This window comes from Hyperolius riggenbachi, chromosome 4 (assembly GCF_040937935.1).
Source record: "Hyperolius riggenbachi isolate aHypRig1 chromosome 4, aHypRig1.pri, whole genome shotgun sequence".
NCBI classification, from domain to species: domain Eukaryota; kingdom Metazoa; phylum Chordata; class Amphibia; order Anura; family Hyperoliidae; genus Hyperolius; species Hyperolius riggenbachi.
In genome coordinates this window covers 411,396,274-411,417,352 of record NC_090649.1, presented here as the reverse complement: position 1 = coordinate 411,417,352, position 21,079 = coordinate 411,396,274, and the positions used below count along the sequence as shown (strand labels likewise).

At 44.2% G+C, this 21,079-nt stretch overlaps 1 protein-coding gene and 1 long non-coding RNA gene across 2 annotated transcripts in view; one reads left to right on the top strand and one right to left on the bottom strand.

Moving 5' to 3' along the window:
* The window catches only part of LOC137504231 (uncharacterized), a 90,924-nt gene extending 87,239 nt beyond the window's left edge, over nucleotides 1–3,685 (bottom strand). The window contains exon 1 of the long non-coding RNA XR_011019449.1: nucleotides 3,620–3,685. This is a non-coding gene — a long non-coding RNA (uncharacterized lncRNA). The remainder of the gene's footprint in view (nucleotides 1–3,619) is intronic.
* The window catches only part of WDPCP (WD repeat containing planar cell polarity effector), a 541,772-nt gene that overhangs the window by 493,244 nt on the left and 27,449 nt on the right, over nucleotides 1–21,079 (top strand). The gene's annotated exons all lie outside the window — the stretch shown is intronic.

Genomic DNA, 21,079 nt, shown 5'->3' with positions numbered 1-21,079 from the left:
CCTGCTGATTGGAGGGAAGGGATGGGGGCAGGGACCGGAGCTATGCAGGAGGTGGGGGAGAAGCTGAGACTGACACTACAGATGTAAACACAGCCTCACAGCATGGCTGTGATTTATGAGGGATTGCAGAGTGCAGGGGGACCTTAGAAGGGTTTGGGATAGCAACAGAGGCTGGGCTGTATAGGCAGATCCAGCCTCTGTATGCAGATAACATTCTTTAAACAAACCTCGGGTTCTCTTTAAGTGTTCAAGAACCATACACCACGTTCTTTAATGATAGAGTTGTGTTAAGGCCGGCTCCACAATTTCTACCAAAGGTTTTTTGCTAATCTTCATCTAAATAGAGAGATTTCACTTCTGGTGTTGTTATTGGATGGAGACAGTGCGCCACATCCTCTTGATATCACCTTTATATTGAAATGACTAAAGGAATAAGAAAGACAGACGATCTTTTTATAATTCCTGCTGGCTACAGAAGAGGTCAAAAAGCTTCCTTGAGGACAATTTCTTCATGGATTCTAAAGATAATCCAAAGTGCTTACAGAACAAGAGGTTTAGAACTGTCGGCACATTCCACAAGGGGTATGGCAGCGTCTTGGGCTGCGAAATCGAATGTTTGCTGAGACCATATGCAAGATGGCAAGTTGGGCATCAGTGCACACTTTTATCACTCATTATAGAGTGGATCCAGCAGCCCTGACATCAGCTAACTTTGGAAGAGCTGTTCTTGCTGCAAGATAAAAATTGTTATTTTTCTTTGTTTAATAAACAATTTTTTTTTTCTGCAAAGCATATACCCGCCCATGTTGGTTTATTTAGCTATGTACTTCCCAATTGTATGCTGACATGGATGCTCCAGGGAAGACGGAAAATTGTATACTTACCTATCGGTAATTTTCCTTTCCTGGTGCATCCATGGCAGCATACAACCCCTCCCATGTGGAGCGGTATATACAATAAAATAAAATAGCATCTGTCTGCATGCAAAATACTTATATAAATATGGGGTCCTATCAGGGTCAGAGGGGGCGGAGCCAACCCAATTGTATGCTGCCATGGATGCACCAGGAAAGAAAAATTACCGATAGGTAAGTATACCATTTTCCGTTATCGTGTAGTGTAGTGTAGTAGTCTAGGGCCAATTTAGGAAGTCTGTAACTTATCTGTATGTTTTTGGGATGTGGTAAAAAAATGCTCATAAAAAATGTATGCAAACTCATGAAATAAAAAGGTAAATTTTGTTGCAATTAGTGTGTACCCTCCCTCAATGTTATTTTAGGTCAGTTTTGCTATGAATTGAAGGTTGATCTTTAAAAATGATCAGAGCCTGTAGATGTCCTGGGATTCTGAAAAAAAAAATAAAAGACACGGGTTGATTCAGTATCGTTCAATGAAGCTGAAATAACCTGTGCATTACTGCAATTACTGCACCTCACTGGATGTCTGATTTATTATTGGTAATATTAACGTAGGCTTTATCTCACATACAAGTTGGTGTGCTAACACTCAGCACCACTCATTATCTGATGTGGCCACCTGAGCCTATCAGCTCACTTACTGCAGAGCAAAAGCTTTCCAATGTACCGAACATGCTCAGCACTGACAAAATGGTATGGTGCTTACTGCCAGAGGTCTACTTACCCCACCAGTTGCTGAGGCTGGCAATCAGAGGAAAATCCAATACATGTGTAGGTCCTCACGACTACAGCTACTAGCATCTTTTTTCAGGCCCCTTGTTCACTTGCCAATGGTGCAAAATGGAATCTCTTCCTCCCAGGAGCCGTATGCTCTATGCTGCCTTCCTGAGGCTCCTGATGATGCACCACGCATTGGGAGCCAAAGGATGGCAGCATGCAGTGCGCAGATCTCAGGAGGAAGAGGAGACCAGATGCAGCATGGACAAGGTAAATATAACAGAGTTCCCTGTAGTTCCTCTGTGCAAGGAAGGTGAGAGTAGAACAGTTGGCAACCACAGGGGTCGTGAGCGATAACGGCCATGACAAGGGGAGGGAGGGTGTTGTGAGGGGCAGAGGGCCACCACCACAATGCTTTAGCTTGGGGGCTTGGCCTGCTGAAGTTATGCCCTTTAACCGAAACCTCCTGTTACCTTGATTGCACCTTTGTGGTATTACTAGAAGTCTTCTTTTAGCTTAATGTTGTTATACTGATTGAAGTCAGTTGAATTGCATTCTCCAGAGTTGAGCGCTGGAGATGACAGATTTTTTCAAGCAACATAGAAAAGTACTTACACAGAAGATGGTCTGCTACTAGCATGATGACAAGATTCCTTCTAGCAAGTATAAAAGACTTCTACCAACATGTTGGTGGGTAGCAGACCAATGAGGTACCATAAAAGGTCCCCAACAACTTCTACCAACAGTAAGAAGAAATACACATTAAACATACTGTAAATGGGAAAAGGTGTTTTGTTTGAAAATATCCCACTCCACCTATGCAAGGCAACCCCCATTGCTGACATAGCAACATAGGGATGCTGATAGCTAGACCTGAGGGGGACTCACACACTAGTTGAACCTCTCTCTGCTCATTTCTAGTTCCTGTGCATGTAAGGTGCTAAAGAACTTCCAGTGGAGAACACCCACATTGTTGTTTTTTTTAACAGTTGAACATGTTCAGCATTTTGGAAAGTTTCTTTTCTGCAGTAGAGTCAAAAGGCTAAGGTGGCAAAATGAGCATCTACATGAGACAAGCCGTGCTGACTGTTACTGGGCCATCTTGCACATGAGATGATTTTATGTTAACATGAAAAAAAAAATCAAGCGAGAGCAAAACCTTCAATAAGGACAAAACGTCAGTGGTAATTTATACAATGGTTAATACAGCCTTACTGAACTTCAGTGCATTAACACAACAGTTAGAATTAGTTATTGTGAAGTTTATGTTGTATTTTATCCTGTATGATGCACCATGTTGGTGTGTTACCCTGTAGTGTGTCACAGAAGATGATGGTGCTATAAAAAATACTACTACTACTACTAAAATAACAGCTCTGGCACTTTGAGTCCACTTTTCTCCTGGTGGACTCAAAGCGCCAGAGCTACAGCCACTATGGTGCGCTCAGTAGGCAGTAGCAGTGTTATGGAGTCTAGCTAGCCTAAAGAATAAAGGGCTGGCTTACTGAACAGGAAGAGCCAAGCAGTGTCAGAGGCAGAGCCCTTAACCATTACACTTTCCAGCCACTAATAATAATAAAGTCATAATTTTGGTAGCGCAAATATCTATGAGTATTTTGAAATGCAATTTTCACAGAAGCTACCCTCTGGCAGTATATTTATTCATTAAGATCACTATCTGCTGCTCAGGTGTGTTTGACATTAAAAAAAGGGCTTATTTTTAGCTCTAGGTAGAGTGATGTAAGGTAATCCATTGCCACTTTTTTATTGCTTTCTGTGTCCCGGCTAGAGAGATTGCATGTAAATAGGTAGTCCAGGCCACAGCAGAGGCCTGGATAACATCAGAACAGTGACTGAGGGGAAAACTATATAGCAGGGGCACAAACAGCAATATAATTCTACCCTACTCTGTTAAAAAAAAACGAGAAATATAAGTTTAGCAGTTCTACTGTAAATCCTTTGCTTCCTACCACCCTCCATCTCACCTGTACCACTGCCATGCCAGCCATGGTAAAGGTCCCTTGTCCCAGGATGGTAGTGTCATTTGTGACACGAGCCTTAGTATGGATTTCTTGCTGCGGCAAGACCTGCTCCAGTGGTGGAGCTACACTAGGGAGTTGATAGGACAGAAGAGAAAGTTGCTCAGCCAGTCAGGGCAGTTTGCAGGCATGAAATAAGGATAAACTGGAGCCTTGAATACATTTTTATGTGAATAATGTAACGCTTTGGGGCATGTGTCTGCAGCTCATAATAAATTCTAAAACATGACACGTCTGCTTTCACTGGCTCGCTTGATGTATGAGGAATATGCAGTGAAGAGTTATGGAGAAAGTAACCTATTTTCATGTATTGTCTATGGATTAAGTCACTTGGTGACAAATGTCCTGACAATATGTACTCCAACAAGATGGATGCCTTCCAATTGTTCTCTTCCATGGTTACGAGTCTGACAGAAAGAAGGATGGTGTGTAGTTTGGCAATCAGAAGTCATTTTTCATACATAACATCACATTTATATTTCAGCAACACCTTGTGAATGGAATGATTATAGAGTCCTCATACTGAAATGAGACAGATCCCAATATTATTTGTACATCTATTCCCCTATCCGCTGCACATGGCAAATGGTGCAAATATGCTTACGTTTAATAAGCCAAAAGAACTTTATATAAGTTCAAAAGCTTTTATTAACGGTACATCCAGACCAAAGAATAGCATATCAAGTGGGTTAAACAAAGTAACTGTAATACACGAGGCAGCTGCGGCGAACAGCACCGCCACCGCAGCTGCCTTGATGCGACCATCCGTCCGTCCGACGTCTAGGACGCCGAGGACGGAACATTCACTTGTGCAGGGGGTCGCCGTCTCGCGCGGGCGTGCACACAGTGCCCTTTATGCGGGGAGGAAGCCTGTCAGCTGACCTGCTGGTCGGCTGACGTCAGAGGAGTCCCACGGCGCCCAGGATTGGCTGATGGAGGGGGGCGTGCCAGTGAGGTCTCCTCTGCTTCTTAAGCCTCCGGGCTTCATTCACACGCTGTCTGTTGTTGTGAATACTTGCGTGTTAGCGCTCAGACCTTAGACTAGATCCCAGGTGTTGATGCTAAGGACTTCACACCTAGTCTAGGATATTGCTTTATTGTTACTGTTTATTTGTTAGACTAGTTCCCGGGTGTTGATGCAAAGGACTTCACATCCAGACTAGGATATTGCCTATTGTATTGATCTCCTGTGTATGACTCTTGACTATTCCTCTGACTCTGATCCTGCTTTCCGATCCTGTACCTTTGCCTATCTGCCTTGTTAGTTGCTGAACCTTAGCCTGATTACCGACTACTCTCTTGTCTCACGATTCTGTACCGATACTTACCTCTCTGTTGCTGAACCTCTGCCTGATTACCGATTACTCTCTTGCCTCACGATTCTGTACCGATACTTACCTCTCTGTTGCCGAAACTTGCCTGTCAGTACAGTCTCCTCGGGTGATCACTCAGATGCAGTACACTCTGAATCACCCGCCCCTCAGGAGATTCGGTCTCTTCAGTATTGTATCTCCAGCTTGCTGGAGCTTGAACCTGATTACACGGTCAGAGTACTGATATTACCTCACCAGCCTCTGGTGAGGTTTCATTAAACTATTAAAGTTACGGTTGCACCAAATCACTATACACTCAGCTCTTTGTCTCCTATACTGGTATTATTGGTGATTCTGCAGATCACACATAATCTGGTATAGCGTCTGCATTATTGGTGATTCTGCAGGTCACCACATAATCAGACATCTGAGCTACGACACAAGATCGTTACAGTAACCTTGTGCTTACATAACTTATGAATAGATTAATAACAGAACAGAAACAAAACAAGGCAATGTTTCACAACCAACAAATTAGCATTAGCACGTGTAGACTTAATATTATGAACCAAAAACAGAATTAAAGGAACTCCGAGCACCTCTCATAGGCATGCCTTTAAGACTCCGACCAGTACTGCAAAGTGCTTAAAGATGCATACCTTTTTGTAGCTTGTGGTCTCCTCTTTCATTTAATGCCTGAATCGCCGTTCTACACCAAATAGTTTTTGTTTGATTTCAATTTAAAAAATTGCGTCTGCCATCTTGGCTATGTTATTACTTCCAGGTGACCTCTGTCTTTTCTGATAGAGAAGTGCATAACTGAATGAAGCTGGAAGAGGAAGTGACCTGCATGGCCATTGCAAGAGGCTCCTCCAGAGGGGTCATAGCATGACTTTGTTAGAAGCCGTCTGGCTAAAAGGCATGCCCATGAGAGGTGCTTGGAGTCCCTTTAACCACTTGCCGACCGCGCACTCATACCGCGCGTCGGCAAAGTGGCAGCTGCAGGACCAGCGACGCAGTTCTGCGTTGCCGGCTGCAGGCTAATTAATCAGGAAACAGCCGCTCGCGCGAGAGGCTGCTTCCTGTCAATTCACGGCGGGGGGCTCCATGAATAGCCTGCGGGCCGCCGATCGGGGCTCGCAGGCTAAATGTAAACACAAGCGGAAATAATCCGCTTTGTTTACATTCGTACAACGCTGCTAACAGTAGCAGTGTTGTACCAGATCAGCGATCCCCGGCCAATCAGCGGCCGGGGATCGCTGTCACATGACAGGCAGGAGCCTGTTAGAGGCTGCACAGGACAGATCCGTTCCTGTGCAGCCTCGGATCTCCGGGGAAGGGAGGGAGGAGAGGGAGGGGGGGAATTTCGCCGCGGAGGGGGGCTTTGAGGTTCCCCCCCCCCGCAACACCCAGGCAGGCAGGAGCGATCAGACCCCCCCAGCACATCATCCCCCTAGTGGGGAAAAAAGGGGGGCGATCTGGTCGCTCCGCCTGCACCCTGATCTGTGCTGGGGGCTGCAGAGCCCACCCAGCACAGATCAGCTAAAACAGCGCTGGTCCTTAAGGGGGGGTAAAGGGTGGGTCCTCAAGTGGTTAAGCCATATCCCATACCCAACAAGTAATTCGCAATATCAGAGCATAAGAAGTAAAAATTGGGAAAATGCTACCCCAATGCCCATTGAGGTCTCCCTCTGAATCCAAGGCTGCCAGATCTTGTCAAAATGTAAAATTTGGTCCATAATGTTGGCCTTAATCCTTTCATAAATCATGGTTTAATGGATCCTGTCCATCTCTTGTGGGAAGGATAACGATGGTTTAACCCATTGCAATGCAATATGTGTTTTGTAGCATTAGCAATATATTGTATGAGCTTATGTTTGGCGTTGGGTATATTTTCAGGTTTAAGACCCAACAGAAGCATTGGCACCTCCTGCCTGATATGTACCGAAAGTACTCAATTGATTAAGGAAACAATTCTAGACTACAGGTGGGTCATGTGATACATTTTGCCAGTACACTGACATCCTCGGAAACAGGGGGCAGACCTTTCTTCACATATCTGCTCCAAACGCTCTGTTGTCATGTAGCTTCTATAAAGTACTCGGATTGCAACTTCCATATTGGTAACTTGTAGGCTACACTTAGATAGGATTTTAAAACACTACTGCCACTGCTCATCATCTACAAAATAACTATTTTTAATGTGAACATACTAGTCAGTGGCATAGGGATCACCATGGCAATTGCTATAGGGTCCAGGACTAATGGTGGGCTTTAGAGGCCAAAGAAAAGAAGCAATTGGGTCTTCAACTGGATCTGGCGAATATAAAGGTATGACCCATGGAAAAGATTTAATGAGGGCAGTGTGGGCAGTGGTATATGGAGCCATGAAGTACAGTAAAGACTAATGAGGCATGGGGTGCAGAGATGTCTTGAGACATATTGATGTCCATATTAGGACCTTGCTGTCAATACTATATAGCCATCCCTCAATAAAAGTAAAAAAAACTTCCCCCACCATAGTAAGTTGTTATACTTATGTATTCACAATCTGACTCCTTCCTCCAAACCCCCATCCAACATGTCAGTGTCATCTTTTGCGGCCCTATTTATCCTGTTTATTGTCACTAAACTTTGTTGCCTATACAAGGGTCCTGCAGACATTTGAAATAGTAAAAAAAAAAAATATCTAACATTAGAACAAAACACCCCATTAAACTGTTCATGAGCAACTGCGTTTAACGGTGGCCAATAGCTGTGAGAAAACTGACACAACACGTGACCAGAAACTCTATAGTAAGTGAATATATATAACTTAACTGGGTGACGGGAGGGTGATAAAGACTCTAGCAAGAATTTAGTATGTGTACTAGAGCCCCCAACATCGTGCTGGATCTTTAATGACATCCGACACCCTGAACGTATGGTTCTACCACCCACCCTGACCTTTGGACGCTGCTCTGTTGTGTGCCACCATCATCCCTCCTCTTTACTCCAAAGCTACAGACATGTCCCTAGCCTCCTGGCTAGCAACATGACAGTGCAGCCTTAGCCAGGACTGTCACCTGAAGTATCGAATCCCAATTCCTGTCGGGGGCAGTCTTCATGTCGTGTGTGTACAAGGCATTAGGTCCATAATTCCGAGGCAAGGTCCCAGAAAAGAGCAGTCAGTATGATGACATGCAGGTGACAATGGTAGTAGCCATCAAACCTCAGAGTATCCAAAAAACAGGTATGTACACACACACACACACACACACACACACCAAAACACAAACATACCACACACAATAAAACACAAACATACCCCTTCTTAACCCCCCCCCCCCCCACACACACACACACACACACACACACTCACACACACACCAAAACACAAACATACCACATACAATAAAACACAAACATACCCCTTCTTAACCCCCCCCCCCCCACACACACACACACACACACACACACACACACACACACACACACACACACACCAAGACACAAACATACCACACACAATAAAACACAAACATACCCCTTCTTAAACCCCCCCCCCACACACACACACACACATCAAAACACAAACATACCACACACAATAAAACACAAACATACCTCTTCTTAACCCCCCCCCCCACACACACACACACACAAACAAACACAATCACACACACACACACAAACAAATATACAAACTTAACACACGCACAACAAAACAACACAAACATACCACACACACGACAAAGCACGTACATACACCTACCCCCAAGCACACACAACAAAACACAACACAAAACAACCCACACATACACACATACAGCCCCCCCCCCCGCCCCACACACACACACACACACACACACACACACACACAAAGCAAACATACCACATACACACACACACACCTACAGATCACTAAATATACGCTGATCCCAGGGCCCATCATAGTTCCAGAAATTATATATCCCATAACAAATGATTAGCAGTAGAACACAAGAAAAAATGCTTGTCCAGCAATACAAACAATTGTTTCTGTGAACTTTAACCTGGTTGTCCCCTGAGGCCATATTCACACTTTTGAACCTACAGACGTGTCGAAATGCCTCAAACAATTGTGCTTAGACACATGTCCCGAACACATTAGCAGCAGCTGCCATGCACTTACAGTTCCAACCCTGTGATTTGGTGACCTTTAAGTATTTTAAAACAAGCAGATGTCTGATTGTGCAGAGAAGATTTAAGTTCACTTTCACACTAGTTATTCACTGCATTGTACTGCTAAATATCTACATCCAGTTCTCTTTATTCACCCAACCCACAGGACTGAGCCAGAACCATTACGGATGGCTGGCTGAGGAAGAAGACAAATTAATCATTTTAGTCTAGTCCTGACTTGAATTGAACAGAGATTTCTTTGGCAGAACTTGACCTGTGAAATTTGAGTAAGAAAGCCTACAAATATGACTAAATTAAAGCAATCCTGTAAACAAGAGTGGCCCCAAAATAATACTTAAAATAGATGTGTTTGTTTGCAGTTTTTGCTGCTAAAGGTGATACAACCCATTATCATGTTTAAAGTGGCAGTAACTTCACTTGCAATAGGACAACATAACCCATGACTTAGGGGACTATGTATATACCAGCATGCAGGATACATACATCACATCTATACAACAATCATCATCAATCGTAAAAATGTACCCTGAGTTTTTGGGTACAGTGGGAGGTGAGGATGAGTGGGCAAACAAACAAAAAACCCGGTGTAAACAATTAGTGTAGATGGGTTTAAATACAAACTTGCAGCTGCTAGGCACTTCTGCAGTGGTTTTATTTTTGTAATACTTATGCCACCTTTTAGCTAATGACTATCAAAGTCTGTGGCTGCACAGAAGTTTACTAGAACTGGTGAAGTGTAGGGGAACATATGTAGAAGCATGTAATTATTAGTCTGATGAGGTGATAGGGTCCATTGTCTGCTCAAACTAATCACACGCTGCTCCATGAGTTCAGCCACTTGTCCATGTGGTCTACTATTTCTCTATGAGTTCCACTACTTCTCCATGTGTTCTTCTTCTCCGTGTGTTCTACTTCTTCCTCACAAGTTCCACTACTTCTCCATGTGTTTTACTTCTTCTCCATGCGTTCTACTTCTTCCTCACAAGTTCCACTACTTCTCCATGTGTTACTTCTTCACCAGGTGTTCTACTTCTTCTCCATGAGTTCTGCTACTTCTCCATGTGTTCAGCTTCTCCTCAAATTCCACTACTTTTCTGTGTGTTCTGCAACTTCTCCATGAGTTCTGCTACTTCTCCATATGTTCAGCTTCTTCTCCTCAAGTTCCACTACTTCTCCATGTGTTCTGCTACTTCTCCATGAGTTCTGCTACACACAACTTTTCATGCCTATAAGTGAGCCTGAGCCCATCCCACTAAGGGGTTGAGCTTTGGATAAGCCAAGACCATGAACTGCTGCCCACTTCTTTAATCAAATCTCATGTCCCATTTTGCTTCTGAGCAATCTTCTTCTTTCAGTTACTGTATCTGACTACAAATGAATGTATTAGTCAGCGATTATAAGTATTTATGCTGTACTTCAACTTGTACATGACTGCATTGCTTATTTTAAAATCAGTATGCAGACTTCAATCTCCAGAAACCCTCCATATTTGTTCTTCAGGGGTAATAGTTATCAATTGACAGCCAATGGCAATAACTCTTCCTTCAGGTGGTGGATTGAACAATCCTTGAAACAATTATACCACCAATTATACCAGGGGAAAATCTTGTCTTCTGTAAAGGTGGCCATACACTTATAGATTTGCATCAGATTCGACTATCAGATAGATTCCTGTCAGATGCCTGTCATGTCGAATCTGACAGGAATCTATCTGATGTGTGCCACACACTAGGAACATATTTCCAATATATTTCAAAATGAAATCTATTGAAAATCGATCAAAATGCATTATTGCACTATTTGATCCAATGCAACTCTATGGGCCAGCGATCTGCTGCCAGAAGCCAATCGACCTAGATTTTCCATCCGGACCGATTGAGCAAATTGATCGAAATCGGCCAGAAATCGATTGATCGGCCGATCGAGTATACTTTCCTACACGATGGTACAATTCTCATATAGACTATTTTCCAGATATACCTCGCTCATATTTTCTGAAAATGTTAACTACAATAGTTTTATGCTGAAGTAACAGAACTATCTCATCAAGTAGTGAACAATAAACTGAATTTACAACCAGTTAATGCTCTTTTATATCTGCCTGCAGAGAGACTACCAAAGACAGTGAGTAAGCTTTGTTGGTGCTATTGGATGAGAGTCCCAAAATAATAATTTACCTATGCAACTACTGGCTCATAACTGCACATGTGTAACTGCAAAGTCATTGGCCCTAGTGCAAATTTTGCACTGCCCCTTGCCCCCCCCCCCCCCCTCCCAATACTGTGTGCATAATAATCACATAAAGGGGTGGGAAGAGGTGATATAACATCTAAAGTCACCAACAGTAAATCAGCTAAAGTAAACAATGATTATTGGGAACATTATAGACAACGCATTTTGCAGGCTAGATCCCGCTTCCTCGGGGCAAAATGAGTGTCTGCAATAATATAACATACACAAGCATCTACTGAATACCTGTTTTTCGTGATGGTTTATGTTTTTACCCTTGTATCAGTTATTGACTTTATAATTTTATTTCAACATAATAAAAATTTGAATAGTCAAAGATATACGAGGCACATAGCTGTTTTCCCGCAAAAACAAGACATAAACATAATTTGATCAAATAATTTACATAAACATAAGGACAAGACAACAAATAAATATTACACAAACCAGCTATTTGTGTCTGCTATTTTCTATGTATAGTCGCTATGATTCTGGAATGGGTGGCACAGTGGATAGATGATATAATGGTTCTGGAATGGGTAGCTGTAATGATCTGCTCTGCTGTCTGCACAAGCAGGCAGCTTTTTGACCATTTTTTAGGTCTGTATGCTGCAGGTCCCTGGAAAGGAGACCTGTCTTCATTCTGCAAGTTTCAGAGCTGCTGTTCTGCTGAGGGATTTTCATCCATTTGTCATGCAAATTGCTTCTTTGCTTCCTTTGAAGGCTTGCAGTATAAATACTATTTCCTCCCAGAATTCCCTGCTGGTCATAAAGGTTTGGTTCTGCTGGACTTACCTTGAGTTTCAGCCCCTCTGCTGATTGTTTGCGAATATTCTAGTGTAGTTAATTATTGGGGAGTGCATCTTGCATTCTCCATAGTGCAGTCAGGCTTTGTAATATTTGTACTGTTTATTCCTGTGCTGTTTTGTCTGGTCCCTGCGATTGTACTGTCGCCTGCGGCGGCTGGCAGTAAATCGTTTGGTCTCGTTCCTAGATCGCATTCGCCCTGGCGGTAGAGGCGGTGGATCTCCTTTGTCTGTCTTGGAGTATAACCTTAGCTGTGGTTGCTACTGGTTACTCCTTTAGTCTGTCTTGTCCAACAAGAACGCTTGCTGTTGTCTGGTGGGAGGCAACGGATTAGCAAGCGTTCGCGTTATTTGTCTGTCGTCATTGTTAGGTTCATGTGTTAGTTAGGGTTGGTATGTTCTGTCACTTGCGCTTTTCGTGCGGTGACCGTACCGTTAACGCGCTTGTCTCTGTTGCGCATATCGTGCAGGGACCGCGTTTAGGTAGTTCATTTGTTATTTTCTTTGACGTTCAGATTGTGGTTCTTTGCTGTGTCTTCCCTACTCAGTCACGCTCTGTCTTGTTCAGTCTTGTGTCTCTATTAGCAATCGCCATTCTTGCGATTGCTTTCTCACTTTGGTTTTCGCTGTTGTATGTCAACCGTCGCCGGGTGGCGACTGGATTGGTGGACATACATACATTCTGTCTCTGTGCTCACACTCTCTCTAGGGGCTATCTTGCCCTGTATTGCTTCACATTGTACAATTTCCATCTGGCATCTGTGGCAGTGCAGAGGGTTTATTCCTCTGCACTCCACAGCTCCATCTGCCGGTGGGAATTCCTCTCTACAGGTGCATTGCACCAAAGCTGGGTTCTGTTATTTAAACGCTTGTGGAGGATTTCCGCAGTGTCAGCGCACATCTTGTGCGCTGACCACAGAGAGAATTCCCCATTCGTTACAGTGGCTCAGTGGATAGATGATGCTCTGGTTCTAGAATGGGTGACACAGTGGATAGATATTATTATGGTTCCTAAATGGGTGGCACAGTAGATAGATGATATTATGTTTATGGAATGGGTGGTACAGTGCATTGATGATTTTATGGTTATGGAACGGGTTGCACAGTAGATAGATGATAATATGGTTTTAAAATGGGTGGCACAGTACATAGATGATATTACGGTTCTGGAATTGTCGGCACAGTAGGTAAATTATTTTATGGTCCTAGAATGGGTGGCACAGTGGATAGATATTATGGTTCTGGAATGGGTGACACAGTGCATAAAATGGTATTATGGTTCTAGAATAGGTGACACAGTGGATAGATATTATCGTTCTAGAATGGGTGACACAGTGGATAGATATTATGGTTCTAGAATGGGTGACACAGTGGATAGATGATATTATGGCTCTAGAATGGGTGACACAGTGGATAGATATTATGGTTCTAGAATGGGTGACACAGTGCATAGATGATATTATGGTTCAGGAATGGATGGCACAGTGCATAAAATGGTATTATGGTTCTGGAATGGGTGGCTCAGTGGATAGATGATATTGTGGTTCTGCAATGGGGGCACAGTGGATAGATGATATTGTGGTTCTGGAATGGGTGACACAGTGCATAAAATGGTATTATGGTTCAGGAATTGATGGCACACTGTATAGATGATATTCTGGTTCTGGAATGGGGGCACACTGAATAGATGATAATATGGATCTGAAATGGGTGGCACAGTGGATAGATGATATTCTGGTTCTAGAATTGATGACACAGTGGCTAAATAGTATGATTCTGCAATAGGCAGCACACTGGATAAATATTAATATGGTTCTGGAATGGGTGGCACAGTGGATAAACGTTAATATGGTCCTGGAATGGGTGGCACCGTGGATAGATAATATTATGGTTCTGGAATGAGTGGCACAGTGAATACATATTACTATGGTCCTGGAATGGGTGGCACAGTGGATAGATGATATTATGGTCCTGGAATAGGTGACACAGAGGATAGATGATATTATGGTTCTGGAATTGATGGCACAGTGGATAGATATTAATTTGGTTCTGGAATGCTGGCACAGTGTATAGATGATATCATCTATCTACTATGCAACCTATTCCAGATCATAATATTATGGTTCTGGAATGGGTGTCATAGTGCATAGATGATATTAAGATCTGGCATGGGTGGCAAAGTGGACAGATGATATTATGGTTTTGGAATGATGGCACAGTGTATATATGGTTCTGGAACAGGTGGCACAGTGCAAAGATCAGATTATGGTTCTGAAATGGGTTGCACAGCTCATAGATAATATTATAATTCTGGAATGGGTGGTACAGTGGGTAGATTATACGGTATTATGGTTCTGGAATGAGTGGAACAGTGCATAGATGATTCTATGGTTCGGGTTGGGAAGGGGCAACACAGTGGATAGATGGTATTTTGGTTCTGGAATGGATGGCACAGTGAATAGTTGATATTATGGTTCTGGAATGGGTGGCACAGTGTATATAGATGATGTATAGATGATATTATGGTTCTGGTACAGTGTAAAGGTGGTACAGTGGATAGCACTCTTGCCTTGCAACATTAGTGTCACAGCTTCAATCTCACCCTCCCTAAATTTCATGATTTTTGGCTATATGATAACTATAGATATCTGAGAAAATTCTGGTCAATTCTACAGATGCAGTTTGACTCATGACATGACATCACACGGTCCATACAAATAAACATGTAATCCAACTTTCCAAGTGAATTATTTTGTTTGGTTTTGCCCTCTTTGGTGTGAAAATCTGTGATTGTTGTGGTTGAAGGCAATAACTGGTTACTACTTGTTGAATATGTTATTTTGACTAGACCATGTGCATCTATTATTACATGAGTAAAATATTTGTCAAGAGAAAGGGGTTAATCGTACAAACTTGATACAAGAATATGATGATCTTCTTTGTTACAGCTTATTAGGGGTGGGACGACGAATCCTGTGAATCCACGAATCCCTCGAATATTAGGAAATATTCGAGATTCGTGGATTCGAATCCCGACGCCATTTTCCACTATACGAATCCGCCGAATCCCGACGCCGCATCGCCGCGCATCCGCCGCTCGCACTCGTCCTCCTCCGACCCCCCCGCGCCTCCTCCGCTCGCCCCCCCTGCCCGCATAGTTACCATCCACTCACCTATCCATAGCGGAGCGCAGAGCGGCAGACCTCTCGCCGACTTCCTGGTTCCCCCTAGTGACCGGCTCTTACAATGACGTCATCAGTAAGAGCTGGTCCGACCGCTAGAGGGAACAAGGAAGTAACGAAGAGGTCTGCCGCTCTGCGCTCCACGGGAAAGGTGAGTAGATTATTATGCAGGGGTGAGCGGAGGAGGCACGGGGGATGGAGGGGGCCATGGGGGGGTTGGCGGGGGAGGGGGTTCTATCTACCTACCTACCTAACACTATCCCTACCTACCTACAGGCCGCTATACCTACCTACCTACAGGCCGCTATACCTACTTACCTACAGGCCCCTATACCTACCTACAGGCCCCTATACCTACCTAAAGGCCCCCTATACCTACCTAAAGGCCCCCTATACGTACCTACCTGCCTACCTAAAGGCCCCTATACCTACCTACCTAAAGGCCCCTATACCTACCTACCTACCTACAGGCCACTATACCTACCTACAGGCCTCAATACCTACCTACCTACCCACCTACCTACAGGCCCCCTATACATACCTACCTACCTAAAGGCACCTATACCTACCTACCTACCGGACACTATACCTACCTACCTACAGGCAACTATACCTACCTACAGGCCACTATACCTACCTAACTACCGGCCACTATCCTTACCTACCTACCTACAGGCCGCTATACCTACCTACCTACCTACCTACAGGCCGCTATACCCACCTACCTAAAGGCCCCCTATACCTACCTAAAGGCCCCCTATACGTACCTACCTACCTAAAGGCCCCTATACCTACCTACCTACCTAAAGGCCCCTATACCTACCTACCTACCTACAGGCCACTATACCTACCTACAGGCCTCAATACCTACCTACCTACCTACCTACCTACAGGCCCCCTATACGTACCTACCTACCTAAAGGCACCTATACCTGCCTACCTACATACCTACCTATACTTAAGGCCCTATACCCTGCTACCTATACTGAAGGTCCCTTTACCTACCTACCTACCTACACTGAAGGCACATGTACCTTACTACCTATACTAAAGGCCCCTATACCTAGCTACCTACCTATACTGAAGGCACATATACCCTGCTACCTATACTGAAGGCACATATACCCTGCTACCTATACTGAAGGCCCCTATACCTAGTTACCTACCAATACTTAAAGCACATGTACTGTGCTACCTATACTGAAGGCCCCTATACCTTGCTACCGATACTGAAGGCACATGTACCTTGCTACCGATACTGAAGGCCTCTATACCCTGCTACCTACCTATACTGAAGGCACATATACGCTGCTACCTATACTGAAGGCCCATATACCCTGCTACCTATACTGAAGGCCCATATACCCTGCTACCTATACTGAAGGCCCATATACCCTGCTACCTATAGTGAAGGCCCATATACCCTGCTACCTATACTGAAGGCCCATATACCCTGCTACCTATACTGAAGGCCCATATACCCTGCTACCTATACTGAAGGCCCATATACCCTGACACCTATACTGAAGGCCCATATTCCCTGACACCTATACTGAAGGCCCATATACCCTGCTACCTATACTGAAGGCCCATAAACCCTGCTACCTATACTGCAGGCCCCTATACCTTGCTACCTATACTGAAAGCTACCAATATTGAAGGCACCCTTACCTAGCTAGCTATACTGAAGGCACCTTTACCTCGCTACCTATGCCTGGGTACCTATACTGCGGGCAACTATACCACGGATCGCACAATTTTTATGTGCAGGATTCGTTAGATTCGGGATTCGAAAGGTTCGAGATATTCGATTCGGATTCGGATCCGGATTCGAAGAAATTGTGGATTCGTCCCATACCTACAGCTTGTACTTGTGGATTGTTGAATGATGCTGTAACATGAGGATGAGCCGTTTCTGAGCATAAGCGGGAAGATTAGGCCTCAATGGGTTTCAGGGCACACATTGCTGGCAGAGGCCCTGTCCCACACGTTCCGCAGCTACCTGTTCACTCCAACCTTAATGGGCTATTGTTTTCCATTCTAGATCTTCTAATATGGAGTGGCAGAGCAGCAGGGGAGCATGGTACAGTAAATTCCCTGTTTACCGAAACTCAGGAATTCGGCACTCTTAACCAACCAGCATGCCTGGTGGTGGAGAATGGAGGCTTTCCTATCATAGTTTACAGAGTACAGCACAGCGTAAATGACTTACAAATCCATTGAGAGCCTTTCTTCTTCTCTCCTGCAGCTCCCAGCTGCTTTACTGCATCCTCGTTCGGCTCCCCGTATCTGACCCACATTAGGTCACGTGACGCACTGAAGCCATGATGGAGGACATAGTAAAGCAGCTGGGAGGAGAGAAGAAGGCGGGCATACCCGGAGGATTCATAAGTCATGTCCGCTTTGCACCACTCTGCCTTTTGTCTTTTTTCTACGGGAAGGGGTGGGGGAGTGTTAATTTTACACCAGTTTATTGACTTCTCAAGCGACCTGCAAGAACACATATCCGGCACCAGGCAATCCCCACCTTATTGGATTGATGAAACTCTATTGTATAACTATTTTCTCCAGAGGTACCACATGGAGATCACATGATATGCACTTGGGAACATTTGTGAGTCCTGTATTACCAATAATCAGCCTCCAGACCAGGCAGGTATATTTCACTTCACATAGCTAATGTATACATTTGGCCACATTAAGCCCACACTCTAACTAGTCTAAAACCACCTTGATAACAGCATAGACATGATCCAAAGCTAGAGGGAGATGTCTGAAATGGTTCCTAGGACCTGCCAGAATATAATAGCAGAAGAAAGACACATGAGCACCTTATGGTGTAGTAGTTAGTAGTTTTAGCTTTTAAAGGTGCTTCTAGTGATGGACATTTTCTTCTTCTGTGACCCGTGAAAGTGAAACGTGTTGTTTTAGTGCTCAATAACAGCCTATTATATTCTTATTGATTTTCAGTGGTTTACTGCCTCGTGTAAGCCTTCGCCTAGACTATATATAAAAACTTTGGCTAAACCCACCCCTTTGACAGCAAAGACATGATCCAAAACTAAAGGGAGATGTCTGGAATGGTTCCTAGGATTTTCCAGAAGTTAATAGCAGAAGAAAGGCACAGGAGCACCTTAGTGATGTAGTAGTTAGTAGTATCAGCTTTTACAGATGCTTCTAATGCTGGATGTTTTCTTCTTAAATACACTGTATGAACCTGCTAAAGCAGGCTGTGCAACACAAAACGCGTTATTTTAATGCTCAATAAACAACCTATTATACTCTTATCCGTTTTCAGTGGTTTACTGCCTCAGGTAAGCCCAGTGGCGTAGCTAAGGTGCTGTGGGCCCCGATGCAAGTTTTACAGTGGGGCCCCCCAAGCACTCTATACATAACAATTAATACGGCGCATCAAAACCTGTCAATGGCAACTACAGTGTCAGAGGTGCAAAAAAGGGGATAGGAACAGTTTGTTAATGATTACTGCCATTCAAAGTATCTATAAAAGTGATAATTATGAGCGCAGGACCAATAGAGAGCTAATACTGTAGTTGAAGGAGGGCCCGTTGGGGCCCCTCTGGCCCAAGGGCCCCGATGCGGTCGCTACCTCTGCACCCCCTATTGCTACGCCCCTGGGTAAGCCTTCACCTGAAGTATATATAAACATTTTGGCCAAAATCGAATGATCTTCTGTGGGGCACCTCTTACGTCCCAGTATATGATCCAAAACGAGTCGCTCATACACTAAGCAAAGACAACAATAAACATCAAGTTTCTCTGCTTCTCTACCACTCTACAATAAAGCAGAGGAAGGGAAGAAGCAGAAGTTATATGGGAAGGAAGGGGGCACAAGGCTGCACTTGTTGTGGGATGATATTATGGTGGCTCAGTTGTCATGGGGGAATATTATAGCAGCACTAATCATTAAGGGGGAGGGGGGGGAGTGGTCAGCCTTGTCATTGGGTACATTTACATTATGTTTTGACATGGGAGGCACATTATAGCAGCACTTGTTATGAGTGTGAGCATTATGGTGGCTGCATTTGTCATGGGGGGACATTATTACTTCACATGTCAGTGTCACGGGAGGACATTATAGCTGCACTTGTCATGGGAGGACAGTTGTCATGATCCCATTATAGTTGCATATCAAGGTGGCAGGTCTATTTGGGGACAATATTTGTTATATGGTCAGACTATGTTTGCACTTGTCATAGGGCAAATTATAGAGTTGCACTTGTCATACTAGAAAATGATAGCTGCACATGGTGCGGGGAAACATTACAGTAGCTGCACTTATTACCGTACATGGGAAAGATAATGGCTGCACTTCTTATAAAAGGGGCATGGCGCCAATGCTATAGGGGGATAAGCATACAGTAGATCATTGCAACACAAGTTTTTCATATATTTTTTTCCAATTTCAAGCAGGACTAAAATTCCCATTAAATCTCAGTGTCTTACAAGAAAAAAATGCAGAATTAATTAAAAGCAACCTGGAATTCCATATAATTTGCAATGCATCTAATCTTTCCTCAGAGTTAACGTCTCATTTTTTAACTTAATTTATTACTCTCACCAGGTGGAGACATAATCCCTACCTGACACTATACATCACAAGTCCTCCTCATAGAGGCATTTTGGGGTCCAATTAAAAATGAGAACTCCATGGATTATGTCTCCACCTGGTAAGGGGATTGGGCAGTCAGTAGAATTAACAATTGTAATTAATACCATTTCAAATAATTTTGTCCTTCAAAAGTTATTATGAAGCTGCAAAAGTTCTACCACTCTCGAGCCAGCTGGCCCAGAATGAGTCAGGAGAAAACTAGACGCACAGGATATACCATGCAGATAGGAGGACAGTAGTGACTGAATAGACATTGGGAGGGCTGAACTCTGTCTTGGGAAGGGAAATTCACTTCTCTCTGTCTGTTTTTTTTTTTTTTGGGGGGGGGGGGGGGGGGTTATAGGACACCTGTATTGGGAAGTATATGTAGGCAGCCATAATATTTCCTTTTAACCTCCCTGGCGTTCTATTAAGATCGCCAGGGCGGCTGCGGGAGGGTTTTTTTTAAATAAAAAAAAAACTGTTTCATGCAGCAAGTTGGCTGCATGAAAGCCCACTAGAGGGCGCTCCGGAAGCGTCATTCTGATCGCCTCCGGCGACCAGAATAAACAAGGAAGGCCGCAATGAGCAGCCTTCCTTGTTTTGCTTACATCGTCGCCATAGCGACGAGCGGAGTGACGTCATGGACGTCCTGACGTCAGCCGCCTCCGATCCAGCCCTTAGCGCTGGCCGGAACTTTTGTTCCGGCTGCGCAGGGCTCGGGCGGCTGGGGGGACCCTCTTTCGCCGCTGCTCGCGGCGGCGATCAGGCAGCACACGCGGCTGGCAAAGTGCCGGCTGCGTGTGCTGCTTTTTATTTCGCAAAAGTCGGCCCAGCAGGGCCTGAGCGGCGACCTCCGGCGGTGATGGACGTATATATTCGTCCATACCGCTGAGGAGGTTAAACAATACTAGTTGCCTGGCAGCCCTGCTGATCTATTTGGCTGTAGTAGTGTCTGAATCACACGAGAAACAAGCATGCAGCTAATCTTGTCAGATCTGACAATAATGTCAGAGACACTTGGTCTGCTGCATGCTTGTTCAGGGTCTGTGGCTAAAAGTATTAGAGACAGAGGATCAGCAGGACAGCCAGGCAACTGGTAT